The sequence below is a fragment of the Antedon bifida genome, chromosome 6, assembly GCF_963402885.1.
Source record: "Antedon bifida chromosome 6, ecAntBifi1.1, whole genome shotgun sequence".
In the NCBI taxonomy this organism is placed as follows: Eukaryota; Metazoa; Echinodermata; class Crinoidea; order Comatulida; family Antedonidae; genus Antedon; species Antedon bifida.
The window spans coordinates 13,932,230-13,948,168 of NC_136231.1; the positions used below are offsets into that span (position 1 = coordinate 13,932,230).

The following is a 15,939-nucleotide window of genomic DNA, read 5'->3' on the forward strand; positions in this document are numbered from 1 at the left end:
TTTGAATCAGTAGTACCCATGGTATTATTTGGACAATCTATCATAGGATCTTTATTATCTGAAATTAAAAATAAGTGTTTCTTTAAATATTATATAGGAAACAGACACATCATTTGACATGCTTCTTCATAATCAGATCTATCACATAACTTTTGTTTGAAGGTTTGCATGGCACAATCAATATGTGGATATAAAGTTTGCTGTACACCTCTCTCCTCAGGACAATCAAAGTATATTGATCAAAAACTTTGAGAAACTCAAAAGTCCTTTTCAGAACTAAATATATGTGGTGTACTGCAAACTTTATATCCACATCATCTGGAATAAAATAACAGTTTGTATTTCAATACCATGCACTTTTTAGCTAGTGTTATGTTTGGGTGTACCTTCCACCTACAATTTAGTTTCCTACCACTTTCTTTGTAGTTGTTTGTTTGTTGTTGTTGTTGTTTTTATGATTGGCAATAAAGAATAAAAATAATTGTTAATATTAGTTTTAATAATACATTTCTGTCGATAGGGCTAAATAGAAGGGTTCTCAAAATTCTATAAGCTTTATTAAATTTTTGATTTTTTCTGACAAGCATTCATTGTTTAATTAATAAGGAATATCAGGTTTTTGATCTTTTATTTATTGCCAATCTATATAACAATAATTACGATGATGACGATATACTGTAAAATTTCCATATAAAGTTTATGGAACTACGGAACTTACAGTAACTGTCAATGCTACAAATGTTTTGCTTTTCAGATATTTTAATTTTGTATGTATTTACTACAGATTTAATATAGCATAAGTTCTATTATCTAAAATGTTATAGAATATAACAAAATATATATTATCTCGGTTGGGGGTGACTTTTTCTCATAGATTTCCTCATCTTATCATTTCAAATTAATACATTTTCATTCAGTATATCACTGGGAGGTTAAGAATTTGTGCCTGTGGTGTTTAAAATATAATAATATTAATAAACAATATGTATGATGATTGTGATTAAATGTCTTGAATATATATTTTATTATGACCTACAGAAATGTGATAAAATTAGTCTCCTAATTAAAATGGTTGGAAATCTGTTCTATACAAATTAGGATATCTTATAAATTTGTAATTAAAGACATAAAAAATAACAATTCAGGTATTTTTATTTCATATGCATCCAACAGCGAGCAACTGATTACAGGATGAAATTTTAGATCATAAAATCTCATATAAAAGTGGTAGTATTAAATGTATTAACACAAGTAGTTAGTAATAGTACCTTCTTAAAAAACAGAGGTACTTATTATCCTTTATCTAAGATGTTAATGAATGTACAGTAGTAACATGCAATTTCATGGATTTTTAACCATTAATGTGGCATTATGATTAGTTGTGATTATAATCATTCGCTCAGTTGGTTAGTCATAATCAGTTAGTTGATCATAATCAGTTATTTGATCTTAATCAGTTGATTATAGTCAGTTAGTTAATCAAAATCATTATATGTTTAATCATAATCAGTTAGTTGATCATTACCAGTTGATCATAATCAGCCATTTGATCATGACCAGTTAATCATAGTCAGTTTATAGCTTTTGTTAAATCAGGTATTGATAATCTTACCCATTGTAGCTACAGTAGTGGGATCTAATGTTGTAACTTCTACAGTAAAGCAAAATCAAACAAAAAACAACAAATTCAGTCAGAGAAAACAAACATCAAAGAAAAGTGCAAATATTCTGAAAACAGCAACAATTTTAAAACCTCAATTGAGAAATTACAATCAGAAGAATCTGTCTTCAGCTGTACAGATGCAGAGGCCCTCAATTTAAAAGTGAAATATCGGGAGAATTTATGGAAATCATTATCAAACAAGAAAAAAAAAATCAAACTATTCTGTTGAAAACAATGTTAATCTGCATTGTAAATTGTAAACAATGGATGCTTGGCACAATATGAAGATGTGGCAAAGGTGGAAAACGAATTGGGTAAACACATATTTCGTCTTTAGTTTAGTAATAGGGCCTAGTAGTAGCCTAAATAATCCAGAGAAATTTCTCCTTAGCGTGAGTACAACTCAAAATATTGGGAACCTCCTGCGATTATCAGTAGAATTGGAAGGTTTTAAAATACATAGTGTGTATCCTTTTAAAAACACAAAATCCACATTCTATTTTATATTTTCTCCACATTTTTGTTAACCATTTAGTTGAAAATCTTACCCATTGTAGTAAGTGCTTTGGTAGTGGAATCTATAAAGGTTGTAAAATCTACAGTAAAGTGAAAATAAAAAAACAGTGCAACAAATTCAGTGAGTGAACTACTTGTAGAATATTTTGCAAGGAAGTAGGAAAGTATATGCAGAAATTGAAATTACTACAATTAATGTATTTTAAATATCTATTGTGCACTGTATGTTGTTAGTATTTCATAATATATATTGTAGTAAGATTGTGAGGTGAAAAACAAAAAAAACCTAAAGAACATAATAAAGTGAATAATCGTAATACTGTACTATATAAAGAAGCAAAAAGATTTTTAAAACAATTATAACACCAAGAACTCTATTATGCTAAAAATTATTTCTATACAGTATATATTACACAGCATTTTTCCAGTAATTTACATTTAGAATTATTATTTGGTTATATGTTTTTTTTTTCATTATTATTCTTACCCAGTGTTGTTTGTGCCTTGGTAGTGGGAGGATTGGTTGTAACACCTATAGTGGATTAAAAAAAATAAAGAAAATAATGCAAAAGAAATTAACATACATGTGCCATACATATAAAAATCTTGCAAGGTTTTGTCTACATATATTACAGTAATAGGGATAGGTCATGTTAATTTTTTGTGTGCATGTGTTGAAGTTGCATAAGGGACATTTACACATCTTCACAAGTCAGAAAACAGTCCAAGAAAAATAAAGCGGTTGCAATATTGTTTTACTTCCTAAATATTGTACCTGTACCTAATTTGCATAAGCAGGCAGAAAATATAGCGGACTGTAATATTACAGTATCACAGCTTTTTGTGAAAATATCTTATAGCAAACAAATGTTTTGTAATTACAGTATTATATTTATATATTATTTATCATATTTCATTTAGAAATGTTTATATATTTTATTGATTTTGATTTATTTAATTACGACAATGACATCAGTTTGACAAGTCTGACAAAATAGACAAATATTGTCCTGAAAAAAGCATTATGTATGTGGTCAGAATGATGCAATTGTATAGTAGGATCAATGTTCTTTAAGATCTGGATTGAATTTAAATACATAAATAAAAACATACACATCACACAAATAATATATGGTTATTTAAGTGTGTAAATATGTTTGTATGTATATATATATATATATTCATTGATGACATGGCATTTAGAGTGGTAAGATTATAGTGGGAAAGAAAGTCATAAAGCAGGAAAGGCGGACTATTCAGATAAGGAGAATGTTTAGTCATGGAAATAAGTATTAAATATAACAGTAACAACTCCCTGGTTGCAGAATTGAATCAGGTTGCTTGTATGTACTTTCATGCAATCTATGTATAATATTCACAGTGTTTTTAGACTTTTCTTTACTTAAACCCGATTCACACATACAAAAATCTTACAAAATAAAATCTAATGTAGCAAATTGTTATCAAAGTGTAGAAGTGTTTCTCTGTTGTTAGTAATCTTGACAGGCCTTGCTCTTTAAAGCTTGGTTCCCAATAGGACACAAAGCAGGGATGTATAGGTACAGTGCAAATTAATTTGGCCAATTACGATGCGATCGATCATCCAAGAACTTGTGATCAGTTTAAGTGTGAACTAAGCTTTATACAGTAGCTGTAATACAGCACAGTACTTGCATATCTTTCCGAGTTTGTTACACTGCGTTTACATTACAAGCATGTGAAAATCTTGGAAAGATTAGCACAGGAGATACAGATAACAATTTGTTACATTCACGCTGTATGTGTGAAAAATGTTATGTTAAATGCTAAAGCTTTTTGATTGAGTAATTCCTCTTGAAGCACCACAAAAAGCGTATAAGGGTTGGTTCCAAAACAGTATTGAGGATTATAAACAGGCTTTATAAACTGTTTGCTGGGTGTTTACACTGGCTGGAATGTCATAATATTCATTAGACATGGGTGGGGATAAATTTGACTGCTTATTCCACAATCATCACCCACTCTATAATAGATGAGGTAAAGCTTTGTATGATGTTAGTACTACCATATGATATTCTTACCATCTGTTGTTGTTTCACGCTCTGTTGTTTGGGATGTTAATGTACTGTAAAAAGTTGAGTCTTGTTTAAAACAGAAATAAAAAAACAAAAATATAAAGAAACTAAAAAGAAGGATAAAGAAATACAAAATATGCACAATACAAAGACATTAATTGAAGAAATTTTACAAACATATAGAACAAAAAATAATTAAATACATAAATTCACATAAACTAAAGGGTGAGCTCGCTTCGCTTCTAGGAAGTGTAGACGATGGTTCTTGGAATGATAATGACTCGGGTAAAAAGGTAGGACGTTCTTATATAGGGCAGAGGTGGGGAGGCGGAGTGCATAAAAGGTGTTTTATAAAATTGTAAGTCAAGTTATTTGTGGTACTTATTTGTTTTTAATGCACAATAAATCATTTAAACTTACCAATTAGGAATTATTTAAAAGCTATATTAATAACTCTGGGTTTTTAATTAATAGCTTTAATTAATGAGACACAAAAACATGATGTATGATAGACAATTAATTAAATGACACAGTTCATGACACATTTAGTTTATGATGGAATTATTGAAATAAATATATGTAAAATCATGTATAGTTTGTTAATATTAAAACAACTAGTAAATATTAATACCAAAAACAATTGCATTAAAGATGTATTGTCCCTTTGACTAAATCCAAAAAAATAAAAAATAACAGATTTCGAAAAAAGGTGGGTCATTTTGAAGTATCATAATAGTTATTAACTATATCACCAAAAATTTGTCGAAAAAAAAAATCATTTAACTGAAATACAGATGTTTTTTTGTTAAAAAAATAACTCTGACTTCCAGTCAAAGTTTTCGATCAAAACATACCCCATAATGAAACGCGCTTGTTTGGCTACTCTGTATGCATAATCATAAAACTTCCTCACGATCTGTGTGAAAATACCTTCTCAACCGTGACGAGTTGTAAACAATCCTAATTAGCATATGCATAATGCGTACACGTGGTTTGAAATCTTTGTTTACTTTCGCTCGCGACGATTTTCCAAACGAAATGTAATCAAACTAATTTACCTGTTAATTACGTAAACTTGTTGCTTTTGGCTCGAATTTTCGACTTAAAGTGAATAACTTTAATATTACTTTGATATGGCCAATTTAAATTTAGAATATTTTGACCTTCATTTTTTTGTGTTTCAAGGGACAATACATCTTTAACAGATGAACTTCTATGGAATAATTAAGAAATATAAACATAGAAATGGAAAAACATTAAAATTGTTAAATTGTATTAATGTGATATTAGATGCCAACCAGGGGATATTAATATATTAAATAGTGTAGCTCATCACTTTTTCAGTTTAAAATGAAATGAAAATAAGTATTTCTTTCACTCTATAAGTTTTTTCCCCATTTTTTCATTAATTTTGCTTCATTCCCTAAATCTGCCTGGCAAACACATTTGAAATGCAAGGAAATAAAATTAATGTTAAGGTTAAATTATGTAGTAATACAGTAGTATTAAATTACTCCCCTACACAAGTGTGCTTTCAACCTTGGACTTTATGTACAGTAATCAATGTAGTACTTCATGGTGAAAGTAAATATAAATTTGCATAATGTATTGTACAAGTGGAACTGAAAGATTCTGAAATGTACCGAGATAAACATATAATGATAACATATTGTTACTCCATTCTAGAGATAATGATTTTATAGATTATATACAATTTTAGCTTTATAATATCTTTTGGAATTATCAGCAAATATGTAAAAGGCCTATAATAAAATACAGTACGTGATTAGATATGAATACAGAAATACCAACGGCCACTTTATGTTGATTCTTTAAACAAAACCCTCAATTATTAATTGCAAATTTGTTGCAAGATTGGAAAACTCAGCCTATAGACAATGAATATAGCCATTTAAAAAAAAAAATAATTTATCAAATAACCAGTTAATTACATCAAATTCCATCAAATAATGAAGTGAATCTGGCCAAAAAGTGTGAAAAATGTAAAAATTACCAATTTACAAATGGAATAAGATTGGTCTTAATTCTTAATGTTTAGAAAGGAAGGTTCCTGGGACACATCTTATTTTCATAGGTTGAAAGTGCAAAAAATTTACATAGACTTTCATTAGGATTTAAGGTGTTGAAAGGTTACTGTCCCCATTCTTTCAATGAGTATATTAAAACTAGTGAAAGATGTCCGGGTAGGCTTTTACGTTGGAATTCGAAAGGCAATACTTTTCATAATTCTGTATTTGTTTCCTTTCCTAGACTATGGGAGCAAATACCAAATGACATAAAAGATTCACAAACAATTTCAATATTTAAGGCTGCTCTAACAAAACACTATATTTCATGTTATGTATAATTTAATTGTATTTTTCTTGTATATGGTTTTATCTTTAACTGATTGTATTGTATGGAGTGAGTGCAGAATCTGTTTGGGCTTTAGCCTATTCTCATTCCTGGTTATTTTTACATTGATGACCGAATAAATATTATTATTATTATTATTATTATTAACCAATGCAGGTGCTCCATGGACGACAAGCAATTAATATATTATGCTTTAATAATAATATTTGGGAATGGAATTTCATAGGCTGCATATTATATGACAAAAGCATGACGTGGAGAGAGTAAATTTTCCCTATTGCCTTACCTTCTACAATTGTAATCAGATCTGTAGTGGCTACAAATTCAGTCGAATCGACTAATAGTACACAATTTCAATATAAATAGTTTAATACTTCTCCAATTAATAAATAACAAATAATCATTAATTCTAATGTTTTAGAGTTTATATTTGACGTACATGTATATGTCATCAAAAATACACAAACCAAAAGTGGTGTTGGTAGTCAACAAGTGTCGTCTATCTGATTATTACCAACAATAGAGGATAGACAGGGAATGACACCATGCTCTTTTATTTTGTAACATGTTCATACTGATAACATAATTTTTGTTACAATTAATAAAAGGATTTGTGACATGTGTTTTATGGTATTTATTTATTTAGGTATCATATAGATAGTAAAACCTCAATTCAGGTTCAATTAACCTCAACTTCAATTCAGTCGCACCTGACAGTAACAATTTATTTGCAACGTGGCCTTTGTTTTTAAAGAAATACCAAAACCCATTTTTGTTTTTCTTTTGGGATTTTTCAATAGAAACCTGGTCATACTAAAGATAGATGGAAGCTTCATTCCTTACATTATTAAAGAGTTTTTTGCACACTGCAGATTGTTTCATTTGTACTTCACAGCCATTTATTACATTTTTAATGTCAGTGCTGAATTAATTGTAAATAACAGGTTGTGTAGGATTTTTATATTATTTTTATTCGCACTATATCACAATTTAGTCAGGAAAATAGATAGAAAAGCTCAAAGAAACGGTCTGTGTCAGAATGTTTAGGTTAGCTTTTGGGTCAGAACCACCTAGTAGTGTGAAACCAAACGCATTCTGGATATAAAACATCAGGAGGAAATATGTTATTTATTACAATAAATTAAACAATACTAACCTGCTGTAGTTTGAGCAGCTGAAAGATATAAAACAAATAATTATTAAAGTGTAAACTTTTATGTGGAATGGCACAAGAAATGGAGGACTATCTATTCTACTAAATCATTAACCTATAATGTTATAGCGCCATGAAAAAAAAACCACTTCGACTTAAGAAGAGGGCTGTTGTGTATCATTCTTTTTGCTTAAGACAACTAGTTGTATTGTCTTCCAAAAACATGAAAAATCTGACTTTGATTGGTAATTTTGTAGTTGTAATAAAGTTAATACTTCTGCAGAAAAAAAATTGTTTGTATGACTTATAAAAAGACAAAATGAACAGTTAAATTCAACAAAAACCCATTGTCTGGCAGCTGGCAATTTGAATATTGTTTTGCTTTAAATTACAGTTTTTCATGTAACTATAACTATGTGACATTAAAATGAAATATTCAACAACAAAAAATATTAATATTTATATATTAATTATTTTTTCAGGTGACAATATTTAAGCAAATAATGAAAAAGAAGAAGAGGCTTTATTATAAAACCAATTCTTTTTATCATGTAAAATTGTTAAACTTTAAAGCAAAATCATTGACTTAATTAAAACAAAGTTAAGATTCTTTTTTTATAATCTGACCCTAAGTTTCTAACTGATGAATTATATGAATATTCACAGCACACTGTAGCTACTTTGTAATGAAATCTAAATACCTTGTAATCAATACATAAAATTTGACTAATATAAAAATGGGACATGTAATGAATAAGTTAACAATAAATCTTCTATGAAATATTATTGCTATAAATGTGAGCGTTTGTCTTCAGGCTAGATTTTAATTACATGATGTCAGGATCAACAGACAATTAACAATGATCGCTGTGAAGTATGACCTGTGTATTTTATCTCATATGTCATTTCTGATATGATTAAATGGATAGAAGAAGAATAGAAGAAATAGTTGGGAGGATAAAAAAATTTCAAAAAAAACTTTGTCAAGTCATTGATTTTTGTTTTGAGTCAGTTTTCAAAATAAAAAATTTGAAGGAAAATTCCATTCCTTAGGATAATATAATATTGTTTCAGTTTTAAGAAATGCTTAACAATATTGATGATTGTAGAGTTGACAATGAAGATGTTAGTAACAGTTATCAGTTGGGGAAAATTGCAAAATCAGCATGGATCATGTTTACAAAACAATATAGATTATCTGATAACTCCTAGAAAGCAGGAAGCCTTTTCCAAAAATCCTCTGACTTTTAAGCCTAATGACAATATAATAATGCATAATTTAATTGTAATAAATAAGTGCAATGCAAACAGGTTGGACACTTGTAAAGACTTTCGAAACAGTGGCACACTTCTTGAATGAAGGTGGGTCCAGAGTAGTAAAATGAAAGTTTAATATATATATATATATTTAACATTAGGCATATTTACAAGGAAACAATATACAGTAGTTATGTAGTTATTAATAAATAAATTCCGATGATTACTGTTTTATTTGGAAATGCATTCCTTATCAAAACTGAAACGTAATTTTAATATATACAGTATTTTTGTCAAAACAGAAAGCACAGAATAAACAATCTGGTATGTTTAAGTCATTCTAGAAACACAATATATTACACAAAACCTACAACACAATAATTAATCTCATCTCATCTCATTAAAATCATTAAACATGTTTCATTCTTGACTTTCAATACAAAATACACATCTCATATTGTTTTAATAACTACAGTACATCTACTAAAAAGTACTATATACTATTGTATACTACTGTATGACTGAAATAACATTTTTTGTACAAACCTGCTGTTCCAATATAAAGTAAAAACATGGCAACGAGCCACTGGGTCTCCATAGTTCTTCGCATTTTAGACTTCTGAAATTAATTCTGTAAAATGGAAAGTATAATAGAAAGAAGGTACTTCAAAATGCCATTTAAATGATTGATACATAATACAAATGAGTTTCTTTGTCTTTGTGCCTTGTCTAAATTTACAAGTTTTGTATTTCTAGTGCATTCTGTCGTATTATTAATAAATATTTTGATGGCACGATTGCAGGAAATAGTCACATACAGTATGGGAGAAGCTCGACATAAATCTGTTTCAACTGTGTCATCTGTAGCAGACTAATTCCTAACAAAGGTACAGAATCAAGATAGAACTAGAATTTAATTCGTCACTTTGACGAAATATAGGTGATCATTTTTATCATTTTACTGAAATTAATTTTTTTTTAAACATGCACGTACGTTAACATACGATCGGAAAATGTTGATGTATGCCATCCTATTATATGCTTATAGTGCTGAGTTGTGCCTATATGCCATATACAATATGTACAGTATATACTGTATATCTATATACAGTGTAGCATAGGTGAAATTACGGGACACACATGTTCTAATTTTTTGGCATGATGACGTTATCAAACTAAACTTTAAGATGACAATTTCGAAAGATAATTAATTGAGCAAAAAAATATAAGATTTTGAAAAAAATTTGGCACGTAGAAGCGCTGTGCGCGCTCTTTGAATTGTGTATAACTTTGACGAAAAATATGAAAAAACTACTTTTTCACTTCAACTGGCCATATGTTAACGTCACAACATCCGATAGGCTTAATTTTTATATGAATTAATATCTACATTTCATCAGCTTTCATAATAAATTATAATCATCAAGGTAACCTTCAATTCTGAAGAGCTGTAAGATATTCAAATTTACTGCGAAGGTGAAATTACACGGCCTACGTTATTCAAGTTTTTACGCGTGATGACGTCATTAAAATGAAGATAGTGTCAACTCATGATAAAGATAATTAATTAAGCAAGCACATACTGAAAGTTGTGCGAAATTCGAGCACACATAACCAAGATGCGCTCTGTTGAATGTGATAATCTACACAAAAAGATAACAAATCATAATTTTTAAATTCAAGTGGCCATTTGATGACGTCAAGACATTTTGTACGTAAAATGTGTACATGAATTCATATCTACACCTCAATGGCTTCCAGAATAAGTTAAAAAAATCGGGGGTCATCTTGCATTCTGAAGAATTATTTTCATTTTAAAAAAGACCTATTTTTCACCATTTTCAGAACTTTTGTAAAATTAATGTGCGCATTTTGTCATTTTTAACGTGCTCGTATAGCGTTATTTTAAGTCGGAACTGACTCAAATTTGGTGAATGTACTAAGGATGGTGAGTAGAATGAGATTTGTAAAAAAAAATCATATTTTTTACGCTTATTAAGTATCGCGCGCGCAAAATCGCATTTTTGCGCAGTAATTTTTTGAAACACGCAAATGGCCTAATTCATGCTCTAAATTGATCAAAACTTTATTTTGAGCGTTTTAAATTTTTAACACGCGATATCACGCGAATGAACCTACGTGCGCGTGCGTTTTTATTTGCTAATATTTTTACCCTTGATCTGAAGTTTACGTGTAGTGAATTTCATTAATATGTGATAATGAATTATGGAGATATGATTGATAATGTGATTTCGCAAAATGGCGTATAAATGTCGTCACGGATGAGTGATCACGCTGGAAAGCTTATTAGGATTAAGTTATATTATTTGAAAGATATTCTGAAATTTTTGTAATCATTGACATTAAACTTTTTGAGATAATTGTTACACAAAATAGTGTACAGAAACAATAAAAAGAAAAAAAATAACTAGACATGAAACTCGTCACTTTGACGAGTTAGTTATCCGCACCACGACAAACGCCACGTGCACGTCATACGTTGGAATATTGCATACAGATAAAGATTATGGCATTATGACAAGAACTGAAGAATATCATATGCTGTTAGTGCTGAAAACAGTATAATCTGTATACATACTACATACAGTGTAGAATAGGTGAAATTACGGGACCCGCCATTTATTCCAATTTTTAACATGGTACGGTGGACGGTATCAAAATGAAACACTTAGATAGCAATTTCAGAAGGAAATTATCTCAGGAACAACATATTAACGTGTATAAGAAATTTGAATACGTAAAATATAGATTCGCACCCTTTTAAATGTGATGAACTATTACGCAAAATATGAAAATACGACTTTTTTTATTCAACTGGCCATATGATGACGTCACAACATCCGATTGGCGAAAAGTTCACATGATTTTGTATCTACAATCCAATAGCTTCCAGAAAACGTTTTAATCGTGATTATCACATTTTATTCTTACGAGCTATTACAGATTAAAATTTACTGTAAAGATGAAATTAATGACCCACGTAATTAAAATGTTTAGGCATGATGACGTCATAAAAATTAAAATATTTTTATCTTATGCTAAAGAAAGTTGATTGACCTACACAATATATAAATGTAGGAGAAAAAGGAATACAGATAAGCGTGATGCGCTCCATTGAATGTGATGAGCAATAACGAAAGAGACAAAAATCCTATATTTTACATTCGTGTGGCCATACGATGACGTCACAATGTTTTTTAGCCTTATCGATGCATAATCCGATATCTACAACTCATCAACTTCTAGATTTTGTAATAAAAATAAACGGTTCACGGTTTACTTTAGAAACTATGACTGTTTAAAAAAAGACATTATTTTGACGATTTTTTAAGCTTTTTCATAAAAAACGCGCACGAATTGTCTAATTCAACGTGTTCGTATGGCGTTATTTAAACTGGAAAAGGTCTAAATTGTTTTCAAAATTACTAGGAAAGGCTTGAAAAATATAATTCAAGAGAAAAAAATATGTTTTTAACGCTACGTGCGCACCGCGTGCGTAAAAAATTGCGCGCCCGTGGGAATTTTTGACATGCTTAAAATGACAAGAAACGCATAAAAAGTTGATTAGAAATTAATTTTGCGCATTTTGAAATTCTAAATGCGCGTGCGCGCGTAACTTCTTGTGAAACATGCCATTTTTAATCCGTAGAAAGTTTGCTCTTGATATGACTTAAATTTTCACAAAGTGTCAATTAAAAATTACTTTTAGTTTTTAATCTATGATCAATCATAAAAAATCATAAAATTGCGCGTAAGTCACGTTACGCAACTCTGACGTCTTTTAAAAATAGGAGGTGACCAACTTCACGTACATGTCCACATGTTGTCAAAGTTATGAAATGTTATGTTTACCCATTTTAGAGAAACGCGCTGCACAAAAATAGCGAGAAAGAAAGAAGAATAATACAGAAAAAAATATTGATCCCATACAATAACAAGGAGTTATCCGCCAAGTGCGGATAACTAATAATAAAGATTTTATACAATAACAATAGGTGATCATTTTATTCTAAATGATCACCTAAATATTATCTTGAACTTAATAACCATTACAGTGAATGGAAACTAATAGATTTCACTATAAATGTGATGTCTGTGAGTATCGAGTCAAATCAAATCAATCTCTTATTCATCTCATAAAAAACAATACACATAACAAAAAGGAGTAAAACAAATAAAAGAAGATGAAAGGGATCTCCAGGAAACCCCAAGGGGCTTGTGATAGAAGCATACTGTACCTTTACAACTTATATTGTTTGTTAATGCACAGAAAAAAAATGTAATACTTCTACACCAAAATGTCTGAAAGATATAAAAAATATTATTATTTAATTTAACATACTACAATGGATGCTAAATATTAAAAACAAAGTAATAAAAAAAACGTTTTTTTTTTACATCATTTAATTACACTTACAGTAGAACCTTTTGAGAACCTTATCAGAATAAACAATAGTTTTAACTGGAACTCTATTTATTCTTTATTTCGGATAGTATATCCATATAACAAAACATACAAAACAAAAAGAGAAACAATTTCACCAGGAAATTAACAACAATAGCAACCTAACCGCTATTAAAAGGAACACTGTTGGGTCCTGAAGGTGTCCAGTCCACTTCCATTTTATATACTGATTGTACACTATCACATTTTAGGTATTCATTCTGAACGTATGGGAATGAGCTTTGAGTGGACTAGAAGTTATTCTTATCAGGAATTGAACACAGGTCTTTCTGTAAAATAGTTGAGTGTCTCAACTACTCAGTTTTGCAAAGAAGTTAGTTAGAAAGACCGAGTAAATAGTGTTTAAAATTTGTATTTCATGCTCAGCTGTATGTAGTAGAATAATGGTTCAATGTTAGATTTTACATAACTAATTTATTAGTGAAAGTATTTATAGTGAAAAACTTACAATTTAAGAAATAGTTCTAAGCAAAGGATCAAAAGTAATCCTTTGTTTAGTTGGAAAACAGCTTTATTGTTTGAATTATAAACAATGGAAAAATCAATATAATACAATAGAGTACAGAATATGAATCGAAGGAAATGCTTAAATTTAATACCAATATACCGTATACAATGACAGTTTTTGATAATTTAATTATGTCTAAATGACCAAATCTCCTGAAATAACACATTTGGGGAGAAAGTTGGTGGGTCAAATTATACACTCCTTGGTTAAAAGAAGAAATACTCAGTGGTGCTACAAAAGTAGTACTATGTTCTTGCAAAGTCTGTGGGGTTTATAGAAAATATCATATATCTAGACATTTCAACAACTTTGCTTGTTTTTTAATACTGTATTAAAATTGTAATATAAATAAAAATTCCACTATATATTTAAATTGTATGATCATTTCATCACAATACCTAGTTGAGGTAATGGGGCTTGAATGACAGGAAATTGCTTTGTTTACAGTCAAAGTTACATTATGGTGCTATAGTACTGTATAAGTGTTTAAAATACCCATTTCATGTCAAAATATGCATTAGAAATCATGTAAACATTATTCTACTGCAGATACTGCAGTAACTGTATTTGCTGAAATGCAATAAGATACAATGTTATTTCAAGTTTATGCGGAAGTTGATGATTACCCAACAAGCTTAATTGCTATTCCAAAATGTAGTTCTGCAGTAGAATAATTCTGACATGGTTCATTAATGAAATTAAAAGAAGAAAGTTTCAGTGTTGTATCATTCATGGTGCATGTCAACCCTTTAGATAAATATTATATCTCAATAGAAGATCTATAAATGTTTATTCAAAATGAGCACAAAGCACATGAAACTTTACAACATATCTTTCAATTTGTTGTAAGAAGATATAAAGAAAACAATGGATTTTCAATACAAACACAGTGTAAATAAAGTAAAATATTTAGGGACTTCCCCTTGTTTTACTGTAATACCTACTCAATAAAGTTTATGTTTCATCTCAATGTAATTATGTTAATTATAGGACTGTATTTGAATGAAGGATATTTTCATATATGGAAATAATAATGCAATTTACTACAAACAATATTGTAAAGATTATAACCAATGCCAATTCTATTGGTGGGTCACAATAAAGATAAGTAAAAATGTGAAAAACATAATAGCTACTGTATAATCTTATTAGTGTACCTCTAGTGTAGGTTCCAGACCGTAATTATTAATGATAAATAGTTTGGCACATATGGCGCTTCAGACAAAAATCGAAACGCCAACTTGGTAGACTAACATGAAAAAGACAATTAATACAAAAACAATAACTACAGACTTTGGGCAAGTCTATACCTCTAACCATAAAGTGTTTTAGGGAGGATTTTAATTAACTGAGAAAAGTTTAATTGCTAGAAAATATACTTTAGATGTTTTTTTTAAATTGAAATAAAATGCACACCGCACTTAATTACAAAACTCCTTTACATTTTTTAAAACCCTCATGTATTAATGTACACCTTATCCCTGTGTTGGACTACAGTAGAATACCCCTAAGGGTCCCCTAAATAGGAGTGTCCCTTGAATAGGGTCCCCTAAATAGGGCGTAATGTAATAAACAGGGCGTAATGTAATAAACAGGGCGTAATGTAATAAACAGGGCGTAATGTAATAAACAGGGCGTAATGTAATAAACAGGGCGTAATGTAATAAACAGGGCGTAATGTAATAAACAGGGCGTAATGTAATAAACTGGGCGTAATGTAATAAACAGGGTGTTCCCTAAATAGGAGGTGTCTATTAAATTACCTTATTGTTTACACTGTGTGTTTAAATCTAGTTACACTCAAAACTTTAGAAACTAAAATTTCTGTAACAGGTACAAAATGTACAAATGGTGGGGGGATTTTTCTTTTCCTACTACCGTATCTTAAAATAAATATTTAAAAAAACCCTTACCTTTGAGTAGTGA

General features: G+C 29.5%; 1 long non-coding RNA gene across 1 annotated transcript in view; it reads right to left on the bottom strand.

Moving 5' to 3' along the window:
* Positions 1-1,592: 1,592 nt before the first annotated feature.
* The window catches only part of LOC144845664 (uncharacterized), a 30,246-nt gene continuing 15,899 nt past the window's right edge, over positions 1,593-15,939 (bottom strand). The window contains exons 3-9 of the long non-coding RNA XR_013612582.1: positions 13,279-13,342; positions 9,566-9,650; positions 7,766-7,783; positions 6,896-6,946; positions 4,240-4,299; positions 2,667-2,711; positions 1,593-1,651 (exon numbers count right to left, since the gene is read on the bottom strand). This is a non-coding gene — a long non-coding RNA (uncharacterized LOC144845664). The remainder of the gene's footprint in view (positions 1,652-2,666; positions 2,712-4,239; positions 4,300-6,895; positions 6,947-7,765; positions 7,784-9,565; positions 9,651-13,278; positions 13,343-15,939) is intronic.